We start from the raw sequence: 7,057 nt of genomic DNA on the forward strand, positions 1-7,057 counted from the left end.
CCCCACTAGGTCCTCTGTCATCCTTCTTGGATCTGTACTCTCCCCCTCACCCACCCACCCCAGAGTCTTTTACTTTGGTGCAATAGGCCAATTCCAGTTCAGGATCTACCTGTGTTTTCTCTTCTGATCTTGTCAGCTTCTGCCTGAGAGTGAGATCATCCCATATTCATCCTTCTGTTTCTGACTTATTTCACTCAACATGAATTTTTCAAGGTCCATCCAAGATCGGCTGAAAATGGTGAAGTCGCCATTTTTTTACAGCTGAGTAGTATTCCATTGTGTATGTAGACCACAACTTGCTCAGCTACTCATCTGTTGTTGGACACCTGGGTTGCTTCCAGGTTTTGGCTATTACAAATTGTGCTGCCAAGAACATATGTGTACACAGATCTTTTTGGATGGATGTGTTGGGTTCCTTAGGATCTATCCCCAGGAGAGGACTTGCAGGGTCATAGGGCAGGTCCATTTCTAGCCTTCTGAGAGTTCTCCAGAGTGTTCTCCACAGAGGTTGGACCAATTTACATTCCCACCAGCAGTGCAGGAGGGTTCCTTTGACCCCACACCCTCTCCAGCATTTGCTGCTGTTACCTTTTCTGATGTCTGACATTCTCACAGGAGTGAAGTGGTATCTCATTGTTGTCTTTATTTGCATTTCTCTGACAATCAGAGACTTGGAGCATTTTTTTCATGTGTTTCTCGGCCTTTTGGATCTCTTCCTTGGTGAATATTCCGTCCATGTCCTCTCCCCACTTTTGGATGGGGTCATTTGATTTCTTGTTGAGTTTGGCAAGCTCTTTATTTATTCTGGTTATTAGCCTCTTGTCTGATGTATGGCACATAAAGATCTTCTCCCATTCTGTGAGGGGTCTCTTGGTTTGGGTAGTGGTTTCTTTTGCTATGTAGAAGCTTTTTAATTTGGTTTAGTCCCATAGGTTTATACTTGCCTTAGTCTTCTTTGTAATTGGATTAGTTTCACTGAAGATGTCTTTAAAATTTATACAGAAAAGAGTTCTGCCAATATTTTCCTCTAAGTATCTGATGGTTTGTGGTCTAACATCCAAGTCCTTGATCCATCCACTTGGAATGTACTTTTATGTTTGGTGAAATACAGTGGTTGAGTCTTATTCTTCTGCATATTTCAACCCATTGTTTCCAACATCATTTGTCGAAGAGACTCTGCTTCCCCTATTTAATAATCTGGGCCCCTTTGTGAAAGATTAGATGTCCATAGGTGTGGGAGCTTACTTCTGGGCTCTCAGTTCTATTCCACTAGTCTGTGTGTCTATTCATGTTCCAGTACCAAGCAGTTTTGATGACAATGGCCCTATAATACAGTTTGAGATCTGGGAGTGTGATGCCTCCAGTTCTGTCCTTTCTTCTCAGGATTGTTTTGGCAATTCTAGGTCTTTTCTGGTTCCAGATAAACATTTGTAGCATTTGTTCTATTCTCCTGAAAAACATGGTTGGGATCTTGATGGGGATAGCATTAAATTTGTAGATGGCTCTGGGTAGTATATGCATTTTGATGATGTTAATTCTTCCAACCCATGAACATGGAATATCTTTCCACTTCTTTGTGTCTTTTTCAATTTCCTTGAGTAGTGACTCCTACTTTTCAGTATACAAGTCTTTCACTTCTTTGTAGATATTTTATTTGTAGATATTCTACAGTTTTTGTTGCTATAGTAAAAGTAATTGATTTCTGGATTTCAATTTCTTCTAACTTAGTGTTTACATAGAGGAATGCCACTGACTTTTGAATGTTAATTTTATAGCCTGGTACCTTACTGTATTGCCTAATGATTTCCAAAAGGTTCTTGCTGGATTCCTGAGGTTTTTCTATGTGTACTATCATGTCATCTGCAAATAAGGAGAGTTTGACTTCTTCTCTTCCAATCTGTATGCCTTTAATTCCTTGCTCCTGCCTGATTGCTGTGGCAAGAACTTCCAACACTATGTTGAATAGTAATGGTGATAGTGGGCAGCCCTGTCTAGCACCTGATCTGAGGGGAAATGCTCCCAGTTTTTCACCATTGATTATGATGTTGGCTGTAGGTTTGCTATATATAGACTCCACTATCTTCAGGAATTTTCCCTCTATTCTCATTTTTTTGTAGTATTTTGATCATAATGGGGTATTGTATTTTCTCAAAGGCTTTCTCTGCATCTATTGATATGACCATGTGGTTTTTGGTCTTGCTTTTGTTGATGTGGTGGATGACATTGATTGATTTACGTATATTAAACCAACCTTGCATGCCTGGGATAAACCCCACTTGGTCATGATGAACAATCTTTTTGATATACTGCTGTATCCGGTTGGCTAGAATTTTGTTCAATATATTTGCATCTATGTTCATCAGAGATATTGGTCTGTAGTTTTCTTTTTTGGTTGTGTCCCTGTCTGCTTTTGGTATCAGGGTGATGTTGGCTTCATAGAAGCTGGCAGGGAGTATTCCAGTGTCTTCAATCTTCTGGAAGACTTTTAAAAGTAGAGGTATTAGTTCTTCTTTGAAGGTTTTGTAGAATTCATTTGTAAAACCATCTGGTCCAGGACTTTTATTCTTGGGAAGGTTTTTGATAACTGTTTCAATTTCATTAGCTATGATGGGCCTGTTCATATTATCTAGTTCCTCTTTATTTAATTTTGGAAGTTGGTTGGTATCTAGGAAATTGTCCATTTCTAGGTTGGTGGCATATAGCTGTTCACAGAAGTCTCGGATGATGTGTTGAATTTCTGCGGTGTCTGTTGTGATATCTCCTCTTTCATTTATGATCTGATTTATTTGGGTCTTCTCCCTTTTTTGTTTTGTGAGTCTGGCTAAAGGTTTGTTGATTTTGTTTACTCTTTTGAAGAACCAACATTTACTTTCATTGATCTTTTGTATGGTTTTCCTATTCTCAATGTTATTTATTTCTGCCCTAACTTTAGTGATTTCTGTCCTTCTGGTGGCTTTAGGATTCCTTTGTTCTTCTTTTTCTAGGTCTTTAAGATGTGCAATCAGGCTGTTTATTTGTGCCTTTTCTTGTTTCCTAATGTGTGCTTGTATGGCTATGAACTTCCCTCTCAGTACTGACTTAGCTGTGTCCCAAATATTTTGATAGCTTGTGAATTCATTTTCATTGAACTCTCGAAACATTTTGACTTCTTCCTTTATTTCCTCTTTGACCCAGTAGTTGTTAAGAAGTTTACTGTTGAGCTTCCACATTTTGGGACTCTTACTAATCTTTTGTTGATTGTTAAGTGTTAGTTTAATTCCACTGTGGTCTGAGAAGATGCTTGGGATGATTTCAATGCTCTTGAATTTGCTGATGCTGTCTTTGTGGCCTAACATACGGTCTATCCATAGAATGACCCATGTGGATTTGAGTAAAATGTGTATTCCAGTTTCTTGGGATGAATGACTTTGAAAATGTCCAATAGTTCTAGTTTATCTATCTCCTCTTTATTGATTTTCTGCCTGGATGATCTGTCAAGTTGAGATAGTGGGGTGTTGAAGTCCCCTACTATGACTGTGTTGCTGTTAATATATTGCTGTAGCTCTTTCAGTAGACATTTGATGTATTTAGATGGTTTCTCATTGGGTGCATAGATGTTAATAATTGTTAAGTCCTCTTGATTGAATGATCCTCTGAGCATTAAGAAGTGTCCATCCCTATCTTTTTTAATTTTATTGATTTTGAAGTCTATCGTGTCAGATATGAGAATAGCTGTTCCTGTCCTTTTTTTGTGGGCTGTTGGCTTGTATGATAGTTTTCCATCCTTTCACTTTGAGTCTGTGTTTGTCTTGTTGAGTTCGGTGGGTTTCCTGTAGACAGCATATTGTTGGGTTGTGTTTTCTGATCCATCTTCCTATTCTGTTCCTTTTAATACGTGAATTCAGGCCATTGACATTTATTGATGTCAAAGATTGAAGATATTTTAACGCCATTCTTGTAGAGTTTTAGAGTGTTTTGATATATGTCCTATTTGTGGTGGTCTGGTTGTTTATAGGAGATCTTTCAGAACTTCTTTCAGGGCAGGCTTGGTGATGGTTGATTCCTTCAACTGTTGCTTGTCTGAGAAGGTTTTGATGCCTCCATCTCGTCTGAGTGACAGTCTAGCAGGATACAGTATTCTTGGCTGAAAGCCTTTCTCACTGAGTGCTCAATAGATATCTGCCATTCACTTCTGGCCTGTAGTGGCTCCTGCTGTCCACGAGACACACGTGTTTGCACTCACCGGCGATCTGGTAGGTTCCTGAAGTCCTGTCTTGTTGCCGTCCCAGATGGTGGTCTCCTTTGGCATTCCTAGATGACCCTGGAGAGGAGAGGAGAGAGTAGAATCTGTTCATCCTTATTAAATCACTAATAAAAAAGAAAGGGAGGAGGAGGAGAGGCACTGTGCCTAGTGCAGCCCAGGCAAGCTCTTTCATGGGCACTGGAGGAAAGAGGCAGAGACGGGGTCTGCTGCCCCTCTGAGAGCCCGGAGGTGTGGCCCACTTAGCCGCGTCTCTGTGCTCGGAACCCTGGCTGTTTGTCCTTCTCTCTGAGCCCTTCCAAGCCCACCCCCACTCCAGTGGCACTCTCTCCTTTTCTTTCTTGGGTCCTAGAGTCTCTCCGGGCTTGTGGGGTAAGTGCGTTCCTCTCAGGCTGGTGGAATAGCTCATGTGGGCAGTGCGCTGCTTTGCCGTGTGCCAGCTAGGTTGGAGCCCAGCCCTCACTGCACTGGAGGGAGCTCTGGTGCTAGGGTTCCTCACACATTCACTTTCTCTGCCTCTCCATCTCTGTCTCTGTCCATCTCTCTCTCTCTCTCTAAAAGAAGAAGCCATTCTGAGTGTTAAAGCCCTGACAGTGACAAGAAAAAAAAAGTCTTTTTAAATTAGAATTGTATTATTATCTTTATTTATTTATTGGATATTGACAGCCAGAAATGGAAAGGGGAGAGGGAAAGAGAGAGAGAGAGAGAGAGGGAGACACCTGCAGCACTGCCTCACCACTTGCAAAGCTTTCCCGCTGCAGATGGAGACCGGGGGCTTGAACCCCTGTCCTTGGGGTGCGCTCAACCAGGTGCGCCACCGCCCAGCCCCCCATAAAAAGTCTTTCTTTCCACTTTGCCCTCCAAGGCCTTCCCACTTCCACCTCCACGTGGGCTTGGACTCCTCTTTTATAAGATGAGGAGCTCGGGGCGCCTGGCGGTAACGCACTCAGTCGAGCTCACACACGACCACGTGCAAGGACCTGGGCTCAAGTCCCCACTCCCTACCTGCAGGGCTGCAGGTGTCTGTCTCTCTGTCTCTCTCCCTCTAGCTCCCCTCCTCTCTCAATTCCTGTCCTATCCAATAAAACGGGAAAAGATGGTCGCCGGGAGCAGCAGATTCGTAGTGCGGCATTGAGCCGTAGGTCAACCTCTGAGGATGGGAGACCAGACCGCTTGGGCGGGGACCAGCCCCAGGCCCCAGATGCTGGCAGGATCGGCAGGCAGCACCTGCCCACGCCTCCCCCGTCCAGTCACGGGCAGCCAGTCACCACTCGGGGCCTCCGGCTAACAGAAGGCAGATGCCGAGCTGTTCTTGCTGGCTCCCAGCCTCCTAGAGGGCCCCAAGCCCAGCGGAGGATGGGGTGCGGCTTCCTGGAGCCCTGCTCTCCTATCTTCCCAGCTTCCTCCCAGCTCGGCTCCCCAGCCCAGGCCTGCGATGTTGAGAGCTCTGGAAATATCTGAGTGTCCTGGTTTCCATACCCAAGAGCCATTGTGTGGGAGCCCAGCCTTTCCTTCAATTCAGACGTCTCCCCACAAGCAGCTGGGAAAGAAGGGCAGGGCAGGGCCCCTGCTCAGTCCGCGCCCGCCAAGCCCAGTGCCCCTCACAGCCCCAGGTCTCTCCAGCCTCCTGTCCGGCTGCCTTCCAGCCCCGGCGGTCGGCAGTCACAGAGCATGACACGTGTCTTCCCTGAGCTCTTCCTCACACACGCAGACATTCCTTGGACTTCTGTATTTGTCTCAGATTTTTTTTTCTTGTATTGCACCAGAGCAGAGAGTTCTGGGGAAGGAAGGAAAGGAATGAGGGAGCGGTGCAGTTTTCAGGTCCTGGAGCGTAACCGTGGAAAGGTCGGAAGATGGGGTGAGGGTGTTCTGCAGACACGTCACCAGGAGGTGAGGAATGACACCTGCTCACGGCTGTACTGTAAACGCACACAATGAAATGTAGAAGTAAAACAGAATTTTCAAAAATATTCACGTATTTTTAATGAGAGACACATAGGGACAGATACCGAGGGAGGGGGAGGGGGAGAGGGAGAGGGGGAGAGGGAGAGGGGGAGGGAGGGGAGAGGGAGAGGGAGGGGAGAGGGAGAGGGAGAGGAGAGGGAGAGGGAGGGGAGAGGGAGGGGAGAGGGAGAGGGAGGGAAGAGGGAGAGGGAGAAGGAGGGGAGAGGGAGAGGGAGGGGAGAGGGAGAGGGAGGAGGGGAGAGGGAGGGGAGAGGGAGAGGGAGGGAAGAGGGAGAGGGAGAAGGAGGGGAGAGGGAGGGGAGAGGGAGAGGGAGGTAAGAGGGAGAGGGAGAAGGAGGGCAGAGGGAGAGGGAGAGGAGAGGGAGAAGGAGGGGAGAGGGAGAGGGAGGGGAGAGGGAGAGGGAGGGAAGAGGGAGAGGGAGAAGGAGGGCAGAGGGAGAGGGAGGGGAGAGGGAGAAGGAGGGCAGAGGGAGAGGGAGGGGAGAGGGAGAGGGAGAAGGAGGGGAGAGGGAGGGGAGAGGGAGGGGAGAGGAGAGACCGAAACCAGAGAACTGTGCAGCTCTGGCTTATGGTGGTGCTGGAGATTGAACCTGAGACCTTAGAGCCTCAGGCATCAAAACCATCTGGTTATCTCCCCAGCCCCCCAAATAGCTTTTTATTCTTAAAGATATATCATCTTTAATCCAAGTGGCCCTTCAGTATAGCTCTGCCCCAGAGCACAGCTGCTTCACTCTCTGGAATAAAGCCTATCTGCGTGCTATAGAAGAAAAGGAAGGGGGAGGAGGGGAAGAGGGAGAGAGGGAGTAGGGGACGGAGGAGAAAGAAGGAGAATCTTCTCGTTTGTTTATCTGC

This window comes from Erinaceus europaeus, chromosome 8 (assembly GCF_950295315.1).
Source record: "Erinaceus europaeus chromosome 8, mEriEur2.1, whole genome shotgun sequence".
NCBI lineage: Eukaryota > Metazoa > Chordata > Mammalia > Eulipotyphla > Erinaceidae > Erinaceus > Erinaceus europaeus.